Here is a 23783-nt window from a genome sequence, read left to right on the forward strand (position 1 = left end):
GGAATTGGGTTTGTTTTTTGGGGGAAGGGATAAAGGTTGGGTATTGAGGAGTGGGTTTTTTGGTTTGTTTATTTGTTTGTCTGTTTTTCCACAGTTCTGGGATGATGAGCTATGCAATCTGGTTGGGGAAATTCTGCAAGCTTTTCCTCTTGATGGGAAAAGTGACAGACAGCATGACTTAAACGTGCCAGCAGAGGGCAGAGCATACACATGTAAATCCAGGAAAGCCCTTTCTCTGCAGAAATAGCCAACTACTGTGTCTCATACCACTGCCTCTGTTCATTATCAAACACTATCTCCATATTCCCTCTCCACACTCCCAATTCTTCTGTCATCAAGTCTATTCGGACCTCCCCTTGAAGTAAGGCTATTCTCCCCTGCCCACTCCCCCCACCCCAAGCCCAGCTACTCAAACTGGAACTTTTCTGCCTCAGGCTATGGCATGGGAAAAAAAAAAAAGAAAAAGGGGGGCAGGAAGGAGGGCAACTGTCTCTAAAGAACAGCTTCAGAGAAAGAGTGACCTGTTTTTGAGAGCGACCTTTATTTGTTTAAGAGAATTGCACCTAGAATCATTGATCAAAGCTAATGCAGAGTAAATTTCTTCGTTTAATAGACTTAGTCTGTTAAACTCTTGACACTGGGAATTGAGATTTCCCAGTGCTATTAGCACTTCACAGTAGGCCTCCAGACCAGCCAAGAACAAGGGATTAACAGGTATTTGTCTGAACTAATTTCACTCTCTATACCGAGTCTATAGAGATTGGTGTTACTTGGCTGAGACCGTACCATCCTGCTAATTGGCTACCAATGTAACTACTGCAGCATTCCAGCTGAGTGTGGGGTATTCCACAGCCGGAAGTATATTAAGTTAAATGGATCCTTACACTCAGGATTCAGGCAATTGAAGGGTTTGTTGTTTTGTTGGGTTTTTTTCCTGTGTGGTTGCAGTAATTGGAAAAGGTCCATTTGCCAGTTTGCATCTTCAGAGGCTTTCCTGCTGCCTCTCTCAGTAAGCCATTTGGTGGCACACAAGCTAGATTTCATCTCTGGAGTCCTGAGGCAGTGGATATTTTTGTGCATACCCAATTCTGACCCTTAAAGGGGTATTTATATACTTAGGGTTACCAAAGAATAGATTTGGACTCCGTGCTATCTCCTTGTTGTGGCTGTTATTCAATCATTTCAAATGTCCAGTTCTTTGTGACCCTGTTTGGGGCTTGTTTTCTTGACAAAGATACGGGAGTGGTTTGCCATTTCCTTCTCCTACTCCTCTTACAGATGAGGAAACAGGCAAACAAGGTTAGATGACTTGCCTGGAGTCACACAGCTAGTAAGTGTCTGAAAGCAGATCTGAACTCATGAAGATGAATCTTCCTGACTCTGGGCCTATCCACTGCACCGCCTGGTTGTCCATTATCCCCTTGGATCAGCCTGAATCACACCAGGATTTTCAAACACTCTATCAACCACTCAATCAATTGGCATTTCTTAAGCACCTTTCGTAAGCCAAGGCACTGTACTGGGGACACGAAGACAAAAAATGAAAAAGTGTTTACCCTCAAGGAGTTTATAGTCTACTGGGGAAAGCAGCATGTTCACATAAGTACACTATGATGTCGTTGCTTGAGGAAACTCTCCTGCTGCAGGTCAGCATCTTCTCGGCAACTCAAGAGTGGCCTAGCACATGAAGGGGCTAAGTGATTGGCTTAGTGTCACACAACCAGCATATGCCAAAGGCAAGACCTGAATACAAGTCTTCTGTCTCTGAGATTAGCTTTCTATCCATCATGCCATGATGACTAAGGCATGAATGCCGTGCAAATATAAGGTAACCTTCACTAGCAGGTGAGAGAAGGAGGTCCTTGAGAGAGCTTACGTTGAAGGCAATGCCCAAGATGAGCTTCGAAGGAAACCATGGACTCAGAGACGACACAGAGGTACATGGAGCGTAAGGCCTACACGTAGTCTATTCAAAGACATGGAGATGGGAGATAGAAGGTTGTATTAAGTATGGGAAGAATCTTACAAATAATGAGGGGAAATGTTAATTAATCCTAGTTATTCCTCCTTTATGAGGTCACCAATCTAATCGAATGGGGAAAGCGCCAGATTTAGGGTCAGGAACTGAAAAGGACGTTGGAGGCCAAGTGCTCAAGCGCTTTCGTTTTACAGATTAGGAAAATGAGACACAGAGAGAGGACACCACTTGACCAAGGTCACACAGGTAGTAAATTGCAGATCCAGCATTTAAACCCGAGTCCTTTGAATCCAAATCTAGGAATCTGGGTTAGAGTCAGGTCCTATCATTTACTAGTCATATAATTCCACTGGGAAAGTCATTCAACTGATCAGAGCCTCAGTTTCTTCCCCAGTGAAATGGTAAACGATACTTGTTCTAACTACCTCCCAGGATTATTGTTTGAAAAGCATTTTGTGCATAGCAAATGCTTATTGGGCACCTATTGTAGACAAAGCATAATACTAGGCACTAGAAGAAAGACTAAGTTTAGAAACTGAGTCCTGCTCTTGTGAAACTTCCAGTAAACTATATAAATGTAAGCCATTACCATTACACCATTATGTACCCTACTCTTTTACTCCTGTTTATGGACCCTCTTAAAGATTACTCCAATCCCAAAGTTCTAGGGATAGGGATTAAAGAATCATAGACTGAACAAAAATGTTACATCAAAAACAATGAATGAATGAATGAATGATTACTAAGTTCTCACTATGTGCCAGGCATCTCGCTAACCTCTAAAGATACAAAAAAAGCAAAAGCTTCTGCCTGCCAGGAACCCATTATAGGAAGACAATTTTTGAGGGGGAGTGTATAGGGAGTAGTGTTTTACAGGAAATTCAGAGGATAACGGCGATTAAAACTCCAGAAATGGTATCATTGATGTGATTACTGCTCTCAGATCTGGAGTTGGAAATGAAGAGTAGAGAAGGGATATTGCAAGGAAATGGTCAAGAAGTGGTACAGGAGGTGCTAAAGATGAGACAAAAGGAGGTAAATACTCACCAATCAGGGCCCAGACTCAGAGGAGTGGGAGCCCCAAATTCCATTTGGAAGCAGGGACAGTGGAAGAGTGGGCAATCTGGCAGAAGTGTTACACCGTAAATAATACACGTGGTGCTATTACTGACATTTGTGGAAAGACACGGAACAAGATTTACCCTAAATGCCATGTTGAAACTTTCTATACCATAACTTGTTAATATCTTACCTTTCTGCTCTGTGCCACTCATACCACCTGGAATTTCTTCCTTTTTCTCTTCTTTGCAACACAGTACCATGGAGAGGGCACTGTGTTTAGAGTCAGAGGGGCTGTGTTCAAATCTGACATCTTCCACTCACTACCTGTGAAACTTTGTACAAGTCACCCTCTCTGGGCTTCAATTTCCCCATCTATGAAATGAGGTGTTTGGACTAGATAATATCTAAGGCAACAAAAGATCAGTCATTTTATAACCACGGATATTCCTTCAGCATCGCCAAACCAGATTACAATCAACGGACCACCGTCAAGGGTTCTGTGACCCCTAAGTTCATGACTTGGCAGCCAACCCTCTGGTCATTTGGTCCACCTCCAGACTAGCTCCCCAAGACTTGCCAGCTTGGTGTGGATTGCCAGTGCTTACACTCTTCTGATGCAGCCCCCGAGAAACTAAAGTTACCCTTCATCCCAGCGCAAGGCATTAGAAAGGCAGTCTAATGGAGGGTCTTTCTTCACCAAGAAAAAGTTGAGTGATTTTATTACAATTGATGCCCTCTAATAGATGTCCTACAGTAGGAAGTGCAGGAGCTGGAGTCAGGAAGACCGGAGACTGATTCTCACCTCAGACACTTAATAGCCATATGATCCTGGTCCAGTAACTTAACCTTTCTCAGCCTCACTTTCCTCGTCTGTAAAACGGGGATAATAAGAGCACCTACCTCATAAGGCTATTGTGAGGATCAAGTGACACAACATTTTAAGGTCCTTTACAACCTTAAACAGCTGTATAAATCTAGCAATGATCATCATTTGTCTCTCTTTCTTTCTCCAACTGTACTGGAAAAGGGATGTCTTCATGAGCGAACAAAGGAAAACAAATTTAGACTAGGATGAAGAGCCTGGCGTGATATATTTGGTCTGCTTTGATGATTAATTCTTCAACAAGTAAATGTCAAAATGTGCCTTCATTCATTCTGTTGAAACTAGCCAGAAACTAGCAATTAGGGATGTATTGGATAATTGTCGGACTTAAGAGAGAGTCACAAAATGTTCTAGGCTCTCATCTCGCCTTGGACGCTTATTACCTATGTCTTATGTTAAGTGACTTGGGACCGAATTACTTGATCCCTCTCAGGATCAGTTTCATCGTCTATAAAATGGGGATAATAATCGAACGTACTTCAGAGGGCAGCTAGGAGAATCAAGTGTGACAATATATGTCAAGTATTTTATAAACCGTCAAATTCTATATAAATATGAGCTGTCATTTTTATTATTACTGTCTTTCTCCTAAGCATCAGATAATTCTGTGGCATTTTAACTAGTTTGGGTCTCAGATATTTCCCCCAACATTCAGAAGCACAGATTTGACACTAGTCATTACACTTCGGCCCAGAACTTGGGAAATATTAAAATGTCAAATAAATATGAAAATTTGAAGATTAATACTAAGAGTTTCAAAAACACTAAAGGAAATACAAATTCGAAAGGACATGGGGAGAACCAAGGGAGGCAGCAGAGTCCCTGCAAACTCCATGCATTACTCCAGAGCTGAGAACAGATATTAGGCTGCATAGGAACAGAGTTCTGGAACCCGTGCTTACCATTAACATGCAAATCACCAGCAGTATGGAAATCAGTAAAATAATCAGGATTCCCTAATTAGTCCTGTTTATTCTCACCACTGTACACGTCTAGTCAAGTTAGTTGAATGGATAGTTCTGGACGATTTGATTAATTAGGGGAAAGCTAGAATAGAAAATGAGATTGGGAGGGTAAGTCAAGAGGTCCTGAGTTGGATGGCCACATGGGTGTGACAATAACAGTTAACATTTACGTAGCACTCTCAGATTTACAAAGTCATTTCTTCACAATGACCTTCTCAGGTAAGAAATCTCATGTTTTGAATGAGGAAACGGAGTCTTAAACAAGTTAAGTGGCTTGTCTAAGGTTGCAAATTAAGTATCAGAAATGCAATTCAAAGCCAAGTCTCCTAGCACTAAGACCAACATTTTCCACTACACCATACAACCATTTCATGGCCATCAGTTCTATCTCTAAAGCTCAGATGGACATTTCCTATATGGGAGACAGTCCAAGAGAGTTGCAATGTCTCAGCACAAAACCTATTGATGGTGGCTCGGTAACATCACTTCATCCATGCATGATGTACACAATGATCATCACTTACTTACTCTGAGACTTAGCAACCTAAAATGATGCAGCTGTTTTTAGTCTAGAAATCCTGTGTTTGACTTTGTTACTGTACCATCACATCCTAGATTGCAGTCCGTGTGCTCCTGATGCGATAAATGTATATGTTTAATGCTCTTAGAAGTGAAATGAAAGCCATTTTAAGGATGTACTGCACAGGTATCTTGCAGAGTTCTCCTTCACTTCTCTCTACACAGGAAAAAAAGCACCAATGGCTTTGACCCAATCCAAGCCATTCAGCTTCACAGTCTCAAAGTCTCACCAGGTCCAAACTTTCCAGCCTTCAGCCAATGCCAAACCTAGCACCTGCATTATTCTTTCCAGAGCACACTTCTTCATAAAACATAGTTCTGAACTGCTTAGACCAAAAACAGAGCCTCAGTGCCTCCTTATTGCTCCTGAAGGAAGGCAATATAGTAGAATAGAAAGAGTCTTGGCTCAGTGTAGGAATTTGTTTGCTTGACTATGAATAGTTGTTATAAAGGTTTGGTTTCTGTCTTTTCTCAGCAAAGCAGAGACATGGAAGGAAAAGAAAACAAATGCTTGTTAGGTGAAACTTTTTTTAAAAGAAAAAGAACATTGTCAAGGGAGTTCCATTCAAATACCACCTCTTTCACTTGCTGCTTGAGAAACCTTGGTTAAGTCATAAGCCTCAGTTTCCTTATGAGTGCATTAGCCTACATGACTTCTTAGGCCCCTTCCAGTTCTAAATCTATGATGCTTAGTCCTGACTCTCTGAACCTGTTAGCTCTGCAGAATTGGCCAAATATTCACTAAACCTCTCTAAGGCCCAGTTTCCATGTTGGTAAAATGAGATAATAATCCCTCCCATCTATTCAGCGAGATTGTTGGGAACATAAAGTGAGATGATGTAAGAGTAATGTAAAGAACCACATGAGTCTGACTTATGACCTTTGTTTTTATTGCTATAATTCTTTACCTACCTCCCAATATGGGATAAATTGTCACAATCTTCATATGGAGAAACTGAAGCTCTGAAAGGTTAAGAAATTTGTCCATGATCACACTTAAGAACCAAGACTCAAACTGAAGTCTTTAAATTCCAAAGTTAGCACTTTTTAATGTGAATGTGAATTTAAGAGAACATGTATTAAAACTGGAAAGGGGAGGTGGGGTACATAGGCAAGAATGAATCAGTTAGACAACAAGCATTTACTAAACACCTAAAATGGGCCAGGCACAGGATAGGTGCTAGGAATGCGAATATAAAGAATGAAATGGCCCCTGACATCAAGGAGATTACATTCTATTAGAGGAAACAAGTGAATAAATAAGTGTGTATATAGTACACACAATACAAACAAGTGTCACAGTTATGTTAGAACAGTGGGTGGAGGGCCAAAGCTCAGAGTGAACTGAGATTTTTTTAGACCTATTTTAAGCCTTTGGTTTTCAATGCATTTATGATTTCATCAGTGCAAGTACCTCCATACCCTCCCAGCCTGTAGAATTCTTGCTCAGGATCTTTCATAAATCCTCTACTGACATTAACTCAAGCTTCAGCATGCCTTCCTCTGGTTAGTTCACATTTGGGGGACACCAATGTAATGCTTGAGCTATCATGTGTTCTCTCTCATTCTCACAATATGACTAAAACACCCACTTTTCCTGTCATACATGTCCTCAATATGTATCAAGGTGACCCATGAAGTGGAAAATGTCAGGAAAAATAAAAACTGCTTTTAAAAATTATATTCAGAGAAGCAAGAAGAATCATGAAGAGTATAGGCTCACTACTAGGGGCAAATTTTTAACAGTAACAGAAGGAAAGCTGAAGTACTCAGCTCATAATTTGCATCTATTAGGAAAAATGACCTTAAAACTGGAAAAAGTAAAGCAACTATTATTTAAGGGAATTGAAATGGAAGATAAATTTGGCCCATATGAATTACAACAGAGTTCTGAAAAAAAAACTTGCATATGTGTTTATGCAAATAATGTCTGTGGATTTTTAGGAATACCCAAAGACTGGTTATAAGGAAATTTTACCACCAAAAGGAGAAGAAAAATAGATTCCAAAAACTCTAGATGGGCCAGTGATTGACAACAAATTTCTGGAATGCTTTGTTAAACAAATGGCTTATGAACACCTAGAGAAGGGAACAGCAATCACTGGGATCCAGCATGGGTTCACTAAGAAAAAATCACTTCTAACTAACTCCACTACACAAAGATACAAAACTAAGTGTTTTGATGTGTAATAAAGAAAAGTATTCATGAGTGTCTTAGGTCCTAGGAATACCCACGCTTATAGACTCATAAGGGGAAACATATTATAATGCTATAGTTTTGGACCTGTCAGTAAGATCTGAGATGGAATCCTGGTTCATGTGCTATCAATGGATGATGGCAACTGACTTAGCCTCTCAGAGTCTCTGCTTCCTCATCGGTAAAATGGAGGCAATGATGCTTATACTACCTAACTCACAGGATTGCTATGGGGAACATTTTGCAAACTTTAGTGTGTCATATAAATATGAGCTATTATTATAGATAAATAGTACTCACATTAATTCAAAATCCATTCTTATATTTCATTTTGCAAAATTCTATCCATTCTTACGGTATTAGTGTAAAGACTTCAAAACTTTGCTGCAAAGTATTTTGCACATAATGGATATTCAATAAGTGTTTATTGTTGATGAAAAGAACAACACACATTTCCACATTATGCTAGCATTTGCAGAAAGATAAGTTTCATTCATCACCGATTTATATTTATTAAGTGTCCATAGGGTGCTTGAAGAAGTATAGATAAAAATTGATCAAAGAAAAAAATCATCTCTTCTCCACAGGAATGCACAATCTAAGATGGACAACATTTAGCCAGACACATGCATAAAATAAATACACAGACTTTTCAATATCATAGAATTTTAAAAGCTAATGAAATTCAACTAAGGGCCAGGAGAGGAAACAAGAGAATGTATTAGTGGGGTGCCCAGCAGGCAATGCTGTGATTATCCTTATAATCATATAGCACTTTAAGGTTTACAACCACCTTCACAACTACACTGTGAGTTAGGGGGTGGTGTTTCCAGGTACAATATCATGTTGCTTAAAGAGAAGGGGTCACGATTTATACAGCTATTCTGCAATGGGAATTCCATGGAGGGGGTGAGGGGGAGCAGGGTATTACATTCCACTACATGTATCCAACACATAAGGCTTGAGTAGAGCGTGTTGCAAATTGACCTAAGCTGTCTCAAACTCCTCTGGGTAGTCAATGACCACTAGAATGACAGTTTAAAGTGTGAATGCGGGGGAAAAACAGAAAGGTATACCAAGACATGTCAAAAAGCATTTATTAAGTACCTATGTGTTCCAGGCACTGTACTAAGCACTGGGATTCAAAGAAAGGCCAAAAAGAGAAACAAAAACACTAGCCCCTGCTCTTAAAATACTGTATTAATAAAGGAGAATATTTGGGATGGATGATGAGTTGTTTTTACATCAGAGGTCAGTGATGGAATCACTGGGTGCATCATTCAGGTTCTTTCTGTTACCTCCAGGTATTTGCACCTGTTTTATATCTATTCAAATCATTTCCCTAAGCCTCCAATTCTCACTGAATCTCACCCTCCCATTTACCACCACCCCCCAAACACACACACCAGAAAAGGCCAACTAGTTTTAATGATTGTTTCATGTCAAGTGATAGCCATAACACAACGGATAGTGAGCTGGCCATGGAGCCAAGAAGACCTAGGTTCAAGTTCCACCGCAGACGTATACTAGCTGTGTGCTCTTTGGTAAAACACTTAACCCCTCAGTGCCCTAGACCAGGGCTTCCTAAACTTTTTCCACTCATGACCCTTTTTTATGATTAGGCAGGATTTGTTGGCACGTACAGTGCAAAGTGCACAGGCTTTGTGTTCAGAACCAAGGCTACAGTGAAGTTGCATGATGCAACAAGGGTAAGCACTGCAGAAACACCTTGGATACATTATGTGTTTGATTTTTAATTTTTGGTTGTTGCATGTTCAGAAACCTTTTACTGTTGCCAAATTTTTGCAACCCCATACGGGGTCACGACCCACGGTTTAGGAAGCACTGCTCTAGACAACTTTCTAAAACTATAAATTGCAGAGAAGGTGACAACCTGCACTAGTAAAGGTCAGTCATTTCCTCAAACAAGAGTTCCTTTTATCAGTCAAAACACAGATCCACTTCCTATTGCTAAAATGATATCTTGTTGGAGTAGGAAAAAAGACAATTTTCTTTAAAACAGAAAATCAGAATATATAATTGAAAAATTATAATATCAGTGAATTTCCCATTGCTTCAAAAGCTTTCTCCCAGCCTCCAAAATGAGAATTCCTTCCCTCTCTCTTCCTCTTATTTCCCAGTGACCCCAGGCAGGTGGCTTCACCACTTCTTAATTACCTCCACAGCATAAGGGATGGGATAGCTCAGTCCAACAGGACGTGGTAGGAAAGCTGGATACAGATTTGGGAGGTTGCTGAGCTTCTCTGCAGGCACTGGAGACAGTAGCAGGAATCTGGCTACTCCAAAGTCCTGACTCTACACATCTGTCCCCACGCTCCATGTCCACACAGGGACTCTTGGGGCAGGCGATTCAGTATCATTCTTTGGTCCACAAATCTACTGGTCAGAGGTAATTCTGGACAAGTCTCCCAACAAGTCTCCTTGATGCCAAAACATTATGGGAATATGGTAGACCTTCAGAGTGACTCCTTACAAATCTAAAACATGACTGCAAGGTTCAGTTAGTACATTTCATCTGTCCATAGGACCATCAGTGATACACAGCACAAAGTTGATTTTTTTAACTTGTAATAGTGTAATCCAGAAGTATTTAAAAGTATTAAAGAATAATATTTAATTTAATAATATTTAATTATTAAATAGCAATGTATTAATAGTGATGTATTATATTAATATTTAATTAATAATTGACTATTAATTTAGATATTTAATTTAGTAATATTTAAGAAGTATTAAAAGTATGACAGAAATTAGACTAAGAACAATAGCTCATATACTTCATGTACCACATATACATATGTGTGTATACCACTTAATGCTCATACACCCCATACACCACATTAAGCTCCAAATGGATGCATGAATTAAATGAGAAAGATATTATCAAAAACAAATGGGTGGAGGGACCTAAGATGGCAGAAAAGTAAGAAGCAATATGGTGAACTTCCTTCCACAAACTCCTCCGAATGGATCTAGAAAATTCATTAGGCCAAATCCTGGAGGGAAAATCCAGAAAAAGTCACTCTGGGTCAATTATCCACCCAATTAAGTGTAGGGAGACAGAGATAGAGGTCTGCTCACTCTAGGGATGAAGCTGGACCAAGAACACTCTGCAAAGTACTCTCGTGCCCAGGAAGAGGCTGTGCATCAAGATAAAAGAAAATCCCAGAGTTGTCCCAAGGCTCTGAGAGACCTATGCCACGTCACCGCAACGGGACAGGTGCACCCTGGTATCTTTGTTGCCCATCACTCAGTTCTGAGTTACAGATCCAAGGAGATGAGAAGGGGACCTGAGCACAAATTCCCAGGTAGGGAGGCCCTGGGCCGTGCAAATAGAAGTTCAGAAGCCAGCAGCAGCAACAGTTGTGGTGTGGCCATAGAGCAGGATCTCACTTCTAGCATCTAGCTCAGCCTGCAGAGGAATAACCAAGTCAGGAATCCCACACCAAAGGGGAGCTTACAACTTTGCTACTCTGAACCAACAAAGCTTTCTGTCTGACAAGGGCTAAGTCCAACAGCTGTCTAGTCCTGCACAGACCCAAGCCCAGGTCAGGAGCTTGGCAAAGCTGGAGTATTGGGGTAGCAATCAGACTTTACTCAGGCTCAGCACTGAAAGTACTGAAAGCTTGCAGATATCCAGCTTTTCCCTGAGATCTTGGAATTACACAACTCTCAATACCCACAAAAAAGACTAAGACCAACCTAGAAATTCCCTCCAGAAGTCAAGCAGAGCCCAGCCCTGGCACCAACTCTTAAGTCAAGAAGTAGGCTGGAAAGAAGAGGAAAAAAAGAATCCCACCATAATGAGATAGTGTGGCTGCAGAGACACTACCCAAGAAGATGAGATTAACTCCAAAAGCAATGTCTCAAAGGGGTAAAAACAGCTTGGGCAAAAGTTCAATTAGAATTCCTTGAACAAATGTAAGCAAGAGTTTTAAAAAGAGTTTAAAATATTTTTTCTTTACAAGCAAAATGAAAGAGCCTGAGGAAAAAAAAGTGGAAAACAAAGGATGGCTATGGAAGAAGGAATTAGAAAGAGAATTAACAGTTTGGAACAAAACTATATCAAAGCAACAAACTACTTGAAAATTAGAATGGCCCAAAGAGAAGTCAGTGACTCTATGAGGCAACAAGAAATATTAAAACAAAGCCAAGTGGCTGAAACATAGAAGAAAATTAAGTAATCTCATTGGAAAAACAATTGACCTAGGAAACATTTTGAGGAGAAAAAAAATGTAAGAATCTTTGAGCTATCTGAAATCCATTACCTCCTACCCACTCACCCCCAAAAAAGACTTAGACACCATATTTCAATTTGCTTAAAAGAAAACTGCCCAGCTCTCTTAGAACTAAACGGCAAAGTGAAAATTAAAAAGAATCCACTGGTCACCACCTGAACGAAACCCTCAAAAGAAAATACCTGGAAATATTATAGCCAAAATCCAGGGCTTCAAAGGCAAAGAAAAATACTACAAGCAGCCAGAAAGAAAGAATTCAAATATCAAGAAGACACAGGATCACACATGATTTAGCAGCCATCACTTGGAATATGATATTCCAGAAAACAAAGAATATGGGATAACTTATATAGCAAAACCAAGTATAATACTATGAGAAGAAAATAGAATTGTAATGAAATAGAAGACTCCCAATCATTCCTGATAAAAAAAGACCAGAGCTGCAGAGAAATTTTGAAGTTCAAACATGGTAGTGAAGAGAAATATAAATGAGTAAACATGAATGAACAATGATAAAGGACTAAACAAGGATAAACTGCTTACATGGGGAGATGATGCACATATCTGCCCTCAACTCTATCATCATCAGGAATCATAGAGTCCAATTAGACAAAATCTCTATTATGTCTTTATAATCTGAAGAAAAGAATGGAAGGAAAGGGGGAGGGGAATATACTGGAGAGGGAAGGGAAGGAAGGTCAGGAGAAATTATCTCACATAATCAGGGTGAGCAAATAGACATCCATACAAACAAAGAAAAGGAAGAGGTTGGAGGAGGGAGCAGTTGATATTTGAACTTCACTCATATGAATTGATCAAAAGGAAGACTACACATACACACAGTTGAGTACAGAAATAGATTTTTCTCAACAAGGAAATAGAAGGGAATGTGGAAAAGGGAAGAAGGAGAATTAAGAAAGGTCAATTAAGGGAGAGATGAATCCGAAGCAAAACAAACTCTAAGGAAGTCCAAAAATATTTATAGCTCTTTTTGAGGTGCCAAAGAATGGGAATCCCCATAAATTGGGAAATGGACATAAACAAGTTATGATATATAAACATGATGGAACCCTCTTGTGTGGAACTCTCATCTGCATAATGACTAATGAAATATGCTACTCACATCCTGACAGAGAGGTGAAGGACTCAGAATGAATAATCATACTTTTTTTAAAAACATGGACAATGTGGAAATTTGTTTTGATCGACCATACATATTTGTAATGGGTTTTATTTTTCTACTGTTTTCATTTGGGGTGGGGGTTAGGGGGAGAAGTTGAGAAGATAGATTTGAGCTGATTAAAAGAAATAAAATATTTTTAAAGCAATTAAAGGAGAACAGAGAGATAACTTTCAGAACTACATATAAGAAAGATCAAACTATGGATTTAGGAATATAAATAATCATAAAATATAAAATGGATCATTTTGAACTAGGTTTGTTAGCACAAACAAAATCAGTGGCAGTTGGAATTATAAGGAAAATAACTAATTGGAAAAAATCTTTGCATCAAATTTCTCTAATATAAGTCTGATACCCAGAATATATAGCAAAAATGGTACAAATATGTAAGAGCAAGAGCCATTCACCCAAATAGTCAAGTAGTCAAATGGTATGAATAGCCTATTTTCAAAAGAAGAAAAGTAAGCTATCAACAACCGTATGAAAAAATTCTTCAAATCACTGGTAATAATAAATGTATATTAAGCCAATTCTAAGGCTCTTTCTTATACCCATGACAAAAAAGGAGAATGACAGTTGTAGGAGGGACTAAGGAAAGACAGGCTATTTTGTAAAGCAATATGGAACTATACCCAAAAAGTAACTAAATTCCTGCATCCCCTTTGACCAAGCAATACCAAAATTAGGAATATACCATAGGGTCAAAGAATCATATGCATAAAAATATTTATAGTCACACCTTTTGGGTACGAAAAAAACCAGAAAGTGGATGCCCATCAACTGCAGAATCACTGATCAAATGATGGTACATTGATATAATGTAGTATTACCATAAGGTTGCATCATAAAAAGTGATGAAAGGAGAAAATTCAGAGACACCAAGGAAGCCTTTTATGAACTCATATGGAGTGAGGTGAATGGAACCAGAATAATTTGTACAATACCTATCATAATGTAAAGGAAAACTACCTATAAAGATCTGAGAACTCTGACAAATTCACTGTCTAATTACATCTTTTAAAAACTAATGATGATACATGCTTCCCACCTCTTGGCAGAGAACCATGAATCACAGAGAATGAGGCATATGTTTTCAGACATGGGGAATTTGTGCATTTGTTTTACTTGAATATACAGATTTGTTACAAAGTAGATATGGGAGAGTAGATCAATAGTTACGGTGATGGGAAAAAAAGAAAAGAAGAAAGAAAAGAAGATCCATGAAACTTTTTTTAAACAGAAATTCACAGTTTCATCTACAAATCTTTTTCTTTCCATTCTTCATATGTTGAAATGTTCATATTTACAAATATTTGCTAGATTCATATTTTTTAAAAATTAAGAGCTAAAATGGAAGGCCAGAGGTAAGGCTATCAGAAATAGATGAATAGCTTCATTGGCTTCTATTACGTTCACTTTTTTTAAATGTATTTTTAATTTAACATAATGGTACCAACACTTATTTCTCTATGTCCCATTCCGAATATTCTTCTGCTCTCTTATGTATATTTTTAATTAGTTTCAATTCAGGAAAGAAAATTGATCACCTTGGTGAAAGAATCAGCAGCCACAAATATGGCATGAGGCCCATATCCACAGGGATGGGCCTATGGTGAAATTTGACATTATGTCCCAGGAGCAAAGGGGAAGCAACAGGACTTGTAACAAGATGGCAAGGATCCTTAGCTGACTCACATGTACACCCCACAGGATCAGGGATCATGTTCGATGTGTAGCCCCTCCAAACTTTTGTGTGACAAAATAGAGAGATTTGAATCAAGGATATGGGTTGCTTCCATTCTCATGGTAACTATAACACCACAGAGAAAGCAAAGACCTCACCCATTGCCCTGAAATGGATGACGGCTTGCCCATTAGAGCCAGCAGCAGTGGAGAATATAAACATCGATAACGAGTTCACTAAGTGCTTATTATTTGGGTTTATTTTTAATTAAGCAAATGCTTTCTCTCCCTTTCACTCTCCCCATCCCCCAATTGAGAAAAAGAAAGAAAAACAAAAATCCCCGTAACAAATACCCGTAGTTAAGCAAAACCAATTCCCACATTATGCATGTCAGAAAATATATGGTTCCACAGATGCTTTCAAATTGTGGGGCTAAAGAAGATTTTTGAGAGTCCCTTGAACAGTACGGAGATCAAATCAATCAATACTTAAAGAAATTCATCCAGACTATTCACTGGAAAGTCAAATACTGAAATTAAAGCTTAAATACTTTGGGCACACAATGAGAAGATGGGACTCATTGGAAAAGACCCTGGTGTTGGGAAAGATTGAAGGTAAAAGGAAAGGGGGAGGCCAGAGAAGGAGATGGATAGATAGTATGCACATGAGCTTGGACAGACCTTTGGAGATGGTGGAGGCTAGAAGGGCCTGGCGTCTATGGAGTCACAAAGAGTCTGACATGACTGAACAGCCAAACAACAGCAACAACAAACTATACATGAGGCATTAAGCTAGATACAAAGACAGAATGAAAACCAGTTCCTGACTTCAAGGAACTTCTATTTTCCTAGCTATGACCAGGCCATTCCCAAGAAACATAAATTACAACAACCAACTAAAAAGTTCTAAGTCTATTATGCCTGACACAAATTATCACATCTGCAACAATTTTAATAAAAGACAACAAAATCTCATGCTACTGTAACTGGTAAAAACAGGCACTCTTTGACCCTGATGGTAGAGCTACAAATTGGTACAATCTTTTTGGAAAGCAATATGGAATTATACAATAGGAGTTTTTTTAAATGTTCATGCACTTTGCCCCACTGTTCCCCTACTGGGACCCTAACCCAGGTTATTGACAGGGAGGGAAAGACCTATTTGTACAAATACATATTTTCTCGGATTACCATTTTTATTGGGGGGAAAGCACGGCACATTCATTGTACTGGATTGCCACTGAGGTTCCCTCCAATTCAAAATCTGTGATTCTGTAACACACCGGGTATATAATGATTGGAAATGGCTGAAAAAATACGTATAGGACACACCAGAAGACATCACAACAAAGAATTCATGGCAATATGGGAAGTAAAGTGACCTAGAACAAAGAAAACAGAACTAAAAGGACATTTTGTACATTGAATTTATAGCTCAAATTATGTAGCTAAAGGCAGCAATAAGTAATGCAGATTTACCACATGGGCAGCAAAGAAGGTGTATTAGGAGGGCAGAGTTTATAATCTCAAAGAGGATCATAAACATGTCTGAAAGGTTCGGAACCGCCGGATATAAGAAACTCTCAAAGTAGAAGGCAGAAGAATCAAAACATATATTTAGGCTCCACAGTAACCAGCCCATGAACCAGCAACCCCATTTTGATATGTTGATCAAAAGCTTCCAGGCCCAATAAGTACGCCTTGCAAGAGTAACCAGGAGGCTACAGAGAAGCATGATTGCATAAAGCAAAATCATGCTTCCCCCTCTATGGTAAAAAGATTACCCACTGGCCTGAAGTCTTTGTTCAGCTTCCTCCCGTAGGTCAGTTCTGCTACTGGCAGCTCCTGCTTCAGCTGTGGCTGTGGCTGTAGCAGCCTCTGGCTCCAACGGGAGCTGCTTTTAACCATCCAGCTTCTGGCGGGGGGGGGGGGGGGGGGGGGGGGGGGGGGGGGGGGTGTAAGGTACGCGGGGGAAAGCACAGGTTCTTTCAATCTGCTTAAGCAAGGTGAAGGGGTTGACCGGGAAAACACAGGTTCTTTCCATCAGCTTAAGCAAGGGAAGCAAGGTGAAGGGGCCGACAAGCTTACTCCAGTCCAACATACAAACAGCATTCAGTTCAGGGGAAAAAGCCAAACTAGTCAAGGCCACTTGTTGACTAAGTGCTAAGGAGCCCATTTTTGGTTGCCAATACAGAAGGTCACCATGATAAGAAATAAACAAGGATTCTGTGTTTTTACTATACTTATATTTCAGTAGTTCTTGCCTAGGTCAATCTGTACTCTCCCTGAGTGGATACTGCCTCCAACACCACAGGTGACAATCCAGCCATACTTTTGTGTCCTGTGAGACTCTATCAGTCTCACAAACCCTCCACGGTACTATGCTCAACATATTAAAGACCTCCCTCGAGATCTCTTCTCACTGCATAGACACCAGTGAAGAATATGAACCATACATCTGTTATACATGAAACATGACCAAACTACTTCCTCTTCTAATCATATAACATCCTTTACACTGCTTGCCCTGTATAATTCTTCATTGGAGATACGATGCAGCTGACTCGTGTCCACCTTCACCCTTTCGGTAACCTGTGACTTTGGTATTTTAGACATTGTAGTATTCCATGACTCACAATTAAGCAGCATTACCAAGAGAATATTGGTGCTAAAAAGATGGGTCTTTGCCTCATGGAGAATTTGGGATCTTTTCAAAGCCCTGCAATTTTACAAAGGCAACCTAATCCACTCTCCTCGTCCTATTCAATTCTGGGTCTAGAATATCTCCGATATATGTGCTGAAGATCTACATACTGGATCTATGAGCACTCCATCCAACTGTATATTGAATTAGACAACTGACATTCTTCATCCACTTGCTTTCCCCTGTGCAGGGTCAGTCGGTCAATAGGCATTTATTAAGTGCCTACTACGTGCCAGTCACCGTGCTAAGCACTGAATAGTTAAGCCTATGCCATTATGGATTTCACTTAGGAGGCCCTACAATGTCCTGGGGCTTAGCGCAAATGAGGAGAACAATTTATATGACAAGGAATCTTGTATGATCTTGACGTACACATAGGAAACACCTTGTTGGAGGAGAGCCTTTAAGGAAACCCTTTGCATTCCTAAATCAAATACAAACAATAAGCACAATGAGATCTTGTATTCTATACATCTTTCAATGAATTGTAGAATTGTAAAGATGTGGTCTACTATAGAAATCATTCACAAAAACCCACTTGTTCCCATGTCAAGCTGTCATCAAGGATACCGAAAATCACAAACCAATCAGCAAGTGTTAATCACTGTGTCCCAGGCATTGTGCTGGGTCAGAGGTGGGGAACCTGCAGCCTCAAGGCCTCATGAGGCCCTCTAGGTCCTCAAGTGCAGCCCTTCTGCATTACCGGCATTAGAGCAGAATATTGGTGTTGAAAAGATGAGTCTTTGTGGTGGCAAAGAATTGGAAATCAAGGGGTACAGCTAAACAAACTGCGGTACATGAATGTAATGGAATACTATTGCGCTATAAGAAACGAGGATCAGATGGACTTCAAAAGAACCTGGAGAGTCTTATATGATCTGATGATGAGTGAAGGGAGCACATCCAGGAGAACATTGTACACAACCACAGACACATTGCTTCTGTGATGACTGACTTTGATAGACTCGGCTCTTCTCAGCAATGCAAGGTTCTAAGATAGCTCCAAAATACTCATGATGGAAAAGGCTATCCACATCCAGAGAAAGAATTGTGGAGTCTGAATGCAGACTGAGGCAAACTATTTGCTCTCTCTTTTTTTAAATTTAATTTAATTTTATTTTAGGTTTTGTTTCATCTTTCTCGCGGTTCATTTCATTGGTTATAATTCTTCTTTACAATTTGATTATTGGGAAAATAAGTTTAATGTGAAGGTATATGTAGAGCCTATATCAAATTACATGGCATCTTGCAGGGGGTGTGGGGGGAGGAGAGGATGGGGGAGAAAATTTGGAACTGAAAAACTTGTGGAACTGAGTGTTGTAAACTAAAAAAAAAACAAATAATTTTTTAAAAAAAGAGAAAAGATGGGTCTTTGTTTCATGGAGCACCTGGGATCATGAAAAGCACTGCAACTTTACAAAGGCAATCTAATCCACTCTCCTCATCCTATTCAATTCTGGCTGTAGAACATCCAAGAAATATGTGGCCTTGTGTGGCCTCATGTGGCCTCGAGGCCCCAGGATCCCCACCTCTGTCTCAGTGCTGAAGATGAAACTACAAGGAAGGAAACAATCTCTTCTCATAATGTGCTTATGTTCTAAGTATGTCTAAAAAAATATGTAACATAAATATGAAGTGAATAAGCAAAAAAGTATATAAAGCATGGTTAAATACAACATAGTTTGAGAGGGAAGACACTAGCACTTGGGGAATCAGGAAAGATTTTGTGCTGACAATAGAACTAGATTTGTGTCTTAAAGTCTTAATAGATGACTGAAAGACTATGAGGCAGAGAGAGAAAGAAAGGAATGAGCTCCAGGCATGCCTATCACCAGTGCAATTGCGCAGAGATGGGGAGATGAGAGGAAAAGAAAAAGTCAATTTGGCTAGATCAAAGGGTCTGGGGTGGGAAGAGGAGGAGCAGAAGACAATGTCTGCTGAGGTGGAAAAGATAGGGTGGGGCTAAGTTTGTTTAGGGCAATGGTGTCCAACACAAATCGAAATGGGGCCATTACCTGATACATACACACATACATCCTGCCCCCATTATCACTTTCCCTCCTTAATCATCATATTCTCTCTGTCTACTGGTTCCTTCCCTACTCTTTACAAATATAACCAAGCTCCCCAGCCTTAAAAAAAAATCCCTCACTTGATTTGACCATCCCCGCCAGCTACCATCCTATATCTCTCCCCCCTTTAGTAGCCAAACTCCTAAAAAAAGCTCACCATTCTCATCACCCCTGCTTTCTCTCCTCTCACACTTTTCTAAAACTTCTATGATGTAGCTTCTGACCTCACTACACAATGGAACATATTTTCTACAGTTACCAAACATAATGGTCTTTTCTTAACCCTCACTCTTCTTGATCTCTCTGTAGCATTTGACATCGTGGACCATATTCTCCTCTCTGGGTTTTGGTGACACTACTGCCTCTTGGTTTTCCTTCAGCCTTTTTAGTATTCTTTCATGGATATATCCTGAACTGCTGGTTTTCCCCAAGGATCTGCCCTGGGTCCTCTTCTCTCATCTCTCTATAATCTCTCACTTGGTGACATTAATTTCCACCGATTCAATTATATTCCTACGCAAATGGAACTCCAGGCCTATATTGCCAAGTGCCTATTAGACATTTTGGACTGGATATGTATAGGTACCTCAAACCCAACACGGCTAAAACAGAACTCACTATCTTTCCCCCTAAACCAACCCCTCTTCTAAACTTTCTCCTAAGGGGAAGATAAATACAATTTATTGCTTTGTTTTCAGTCAAGCTGGGTCACTTTAAACACTAGTGCCTAAAGCAAGAATATTTGGGGGTAGGAGAGGAGGAAGCGGAAGAAAAAGGAGAGAGAGAGAAAGAGCGAGAGAGAGACAGAGAGGGAGAGAGACAGAGAGGGAGAGAGACAGAGAGACAGAGGGAGAGAGAGAGAGAGAGAGAGAGAGAGAGAGAGAGAGAGAGAGAGAAAGAGAGAGGATGAAAGGGAGCACTGGTGGGTAACCTGAAGAGATGTCACACCTAACGCTGGCTCTGTGAACTGAGACAAGAAGGTTCTGACAGCAATCAGTTCTTCTGCTTTTGAGAAGGGTAGAAGGAAATTCTTATCAGGCAAACTCTGCCCTCCACAGTGACATCTACTATGCACATAAGCAATTGATGTATTTTGCTGCACGTCCATGACCTTGAATCATTTTCTAGAGAAATAAATTTGATCTGGCATTGGAAAATAGAGGAAAAGAAAGACAGTCATAGCCAAGCCATCTTGGACTAATCACTTCACATTTCTAGATTTCAGTGCTCTCAACTGTAAAATGAGATGTCTAGACCCTCCATGACCTGAGGGCCTTAAAGCTCTGAATTATCCAGTTTCTATGAAGAGCCAGATGTGGTCACAGAGAGGTACCTTCAAATTGTGAATTTGGACAAGGTGTTTAAAATGGCCTGGTCTAAGTCATCTAAAGATTCTAAGATCCCGTTAGAGCCTTTGAATTTAAAACATTTCTCATCCACTAATCCCATAATTATTACAAAAATGGCTGACGGTTTTGTTCCCCACCTCCCCAACCATACCCTACTCTCCCTCCCAACCCTTCTCATGCGAGAATATATGAGCTAGGCCACAGGAATATCCAAATGTGATCTTTGTTCAATTAGAAACAATATCCACAAAAACAAAAGCCAGCCTGTGTAATGTGAAGGTTGGCTGCAGCTGTGCTCCCAGAGCTGGTCCCCAAAGCTGGGAATTATTGGAATCCTCTAAAGTCCAGTTCAGGTCTCTGCACAGACCACTCAATGACCCTAGAGCCACTTGGTGGGTCTGAAACTGATTAGGAAGGAGCTTTTCAGGGTAACTCTAACTAATTTCCTTTTGCAGCCATTTGAAGCTAAGCCTGTCCCAGGGCAATCAAAGGGTTAACATAACAAAAGTGGAGTGTGTACTTTCGTGGTGGGAACCTGAGCGGTGAGTGACCTCTGCACCTTCCACCTGTTACTGCGAATTCCAGCTGCGGCACACCAAGTTTTCTTTGTGAATCAGGAAAAAGGGTTGGAGGGCCTCAGCAAAGGTTGCCAGCTGTCCCCAAATCCTGAAATTTCCTGACAGAAAGAAGAGGTTGAAAGGAAACTCTGTGCATGCATGCGTGTGTGTGTGTGTGTGTGTGTGTGTGTGTGAGAGAGAGAGAGAGAGAGAGAGAGTCAGAGACAGAGAGAAAGAGAGAGACAGAGAGAGACAGAGACAGAGAGAGAACAAAGAGAGAAGAGAGGAGAGAGAGAATACATATTATGCCTACGTAGATAAATCGACAATCTCAAAATTTTTCTTCCTGAAGGCTTTTGATGATTGTACTTTTAAACCTCTATCATTTTACTTAAATTTTTCCATTTTTAATGGTAGGATTTTCATCCCTCCCCCTTCCCTGCTTTAGAACAAGAAGACACTGCAGTTCATAATAGGAAGAGCACAGACACCGAAGTCAGGGGACCAGGCTTCAAGTCCCCACTCTGGTGTTTTACCCTTGTGACACTGAGGAAGTGCTTCTCCTCTCTGGGTTACGTTTTCATCATCTGTAAAATGCGGAGAGTTGGACTAGATGGCCTTTGAGGTCCTTTCCAGTTCTAGATCTAATAATCCTAGGTAACTAGATTTGGCCCAAGGGTGGTACCTATAAGAACGTCAGCATCTATTTCAATAAATGCACCAGGAGTTTCAGGTTTTTTTCACCACAGAAAATGTATTCTCCCGACCAAAAACGAATGTGTTTTAATCTTCTGCCTCTCACCTTCACACACTTTGAAGACTCGATGTCTGCCTCAGTTTCCTCCTCTGTAAAATAAAGATAATAATAGCGCCTACCTCCCAGGGTTGTTGTGAGGACAAACTTAGATGATATTCATAAAGTACTTTGAAAGCTCTAAAGTGATCTATAAATGCTATCATTGTTACCATGTGTCGAAGAAGGAAAAAGAGATTTCTAAATTATAAAATTCTACTTCAATGCTTCAAGAGCTAGATAATACCAAGGGGGGAAATTTAAATAGCATCGTCTCATCCGACCATCACAACAATAACAACTGGCCTCTATGGAGAGTTTGCAGAGCGCCGTACATACGCTATGTCAGTTGATGCTCACAACAGCCCCATGAGCTAGGTACTGTTATCATCACCCCCATTTTACAGAGGAGGAAACTGAGGCCAAGAAGCAAAGTAACTTGCCCAGGGTCACACAGCTAAGGAAGTATCTGAGGCAGAATTCAAACCTGGGGCCTTGTGAGGCTTAAATGAAATAATGGCTACAAAACACTTCACAAACCTTAGAGCGCTGTATAAGTGTCAGTTATTGGTATTGGTAGCCTAGAGTCACCAGGCCTCTAGTCTGATGATGACTGCCCCCTAAGCCTTCTGCTGCACTCGTGCTGAGCTCAGGTAGTGGTTATAAAGCACTTGATAAAGTGCCGGCGAATGTTTAGCAACTGGGCTCTCTGGAGGTAAAAGGATGTGCTTTCAAATTTATAAATTTTGACTCATGAAGAAAAATGCTAACTGCCTCCAGAGAGAGAACCGATGGACTCTGAGTGCAGACTGAACCACATTTTGTTTCCCTTTGAAGAGTTAAAGTTACCCAGCACACAAAGCTAGCAAGTATCTGAGACACATTTGACTTTGGGTCTTCCCAAGTGCAAGCCCAAAAAATATCCACTAAGCCACATTGCCTTTACAGTGATGAGTATTATAACAAAAAGTTAGCTGTAAAAAAGTTATCTCCAATGCTCCAGCTGATTGCCGGCAGCAATAATGCTTTGTAAATATTTTTTTCAAATAATTAAACCACACATGCTTTTTTCCCCCAATCTCTGTGTTCCACTACCCTCACCCCCCATTCCCAGCTTGCAATGTATGTCTCCTTTCCGATGATGCCGGGCTGACATACTGTAACCCTGTCTTCCTCCTCTTACTGTCTGCTAATTTCCTGATTCCTGGCTTCCCTCCTAGATCTTCCATCATCTGTCCCATCTACATTTAGGCTACTCAGTTCATTTCCCAATTTTGCCCATGCTCTAGTTTCCATTTCTGCCTGTACCTGCTGCTTTTACTGTTACCCAGCTTCCTCTCCACCAGATCTCCCATCATGCCCCATACTGATCCTTCCGGTCCTTCCTCCACCGCTCCAAGGCCACCATGGAGGACCATGAGCCCCTCACCTCCTGATGTTCCTTAAAGGACATGCTACTTGTCCATAGATTAACCCCTCACTATAATAAAAATACATCTAATACTTCATTATGGGGCAA

The sequence above is a fragment of the Trichosurus vulpecula genome, chromosome 2 (genome assembly GCF_011100635.1).
Source record: "Trichosurus vulpecula isolate mTriVul1 chromosome 2, mTriVul1.pri, whole genome shotgun sequence".
In the NCBI taxonomy this organism is placed as follows: Eukaryota; Metazoa; Chordata; class Mammalia; order Diprotodontia; family Phalangeridae; genus Trichosurus; species Trichosurus vulpecula.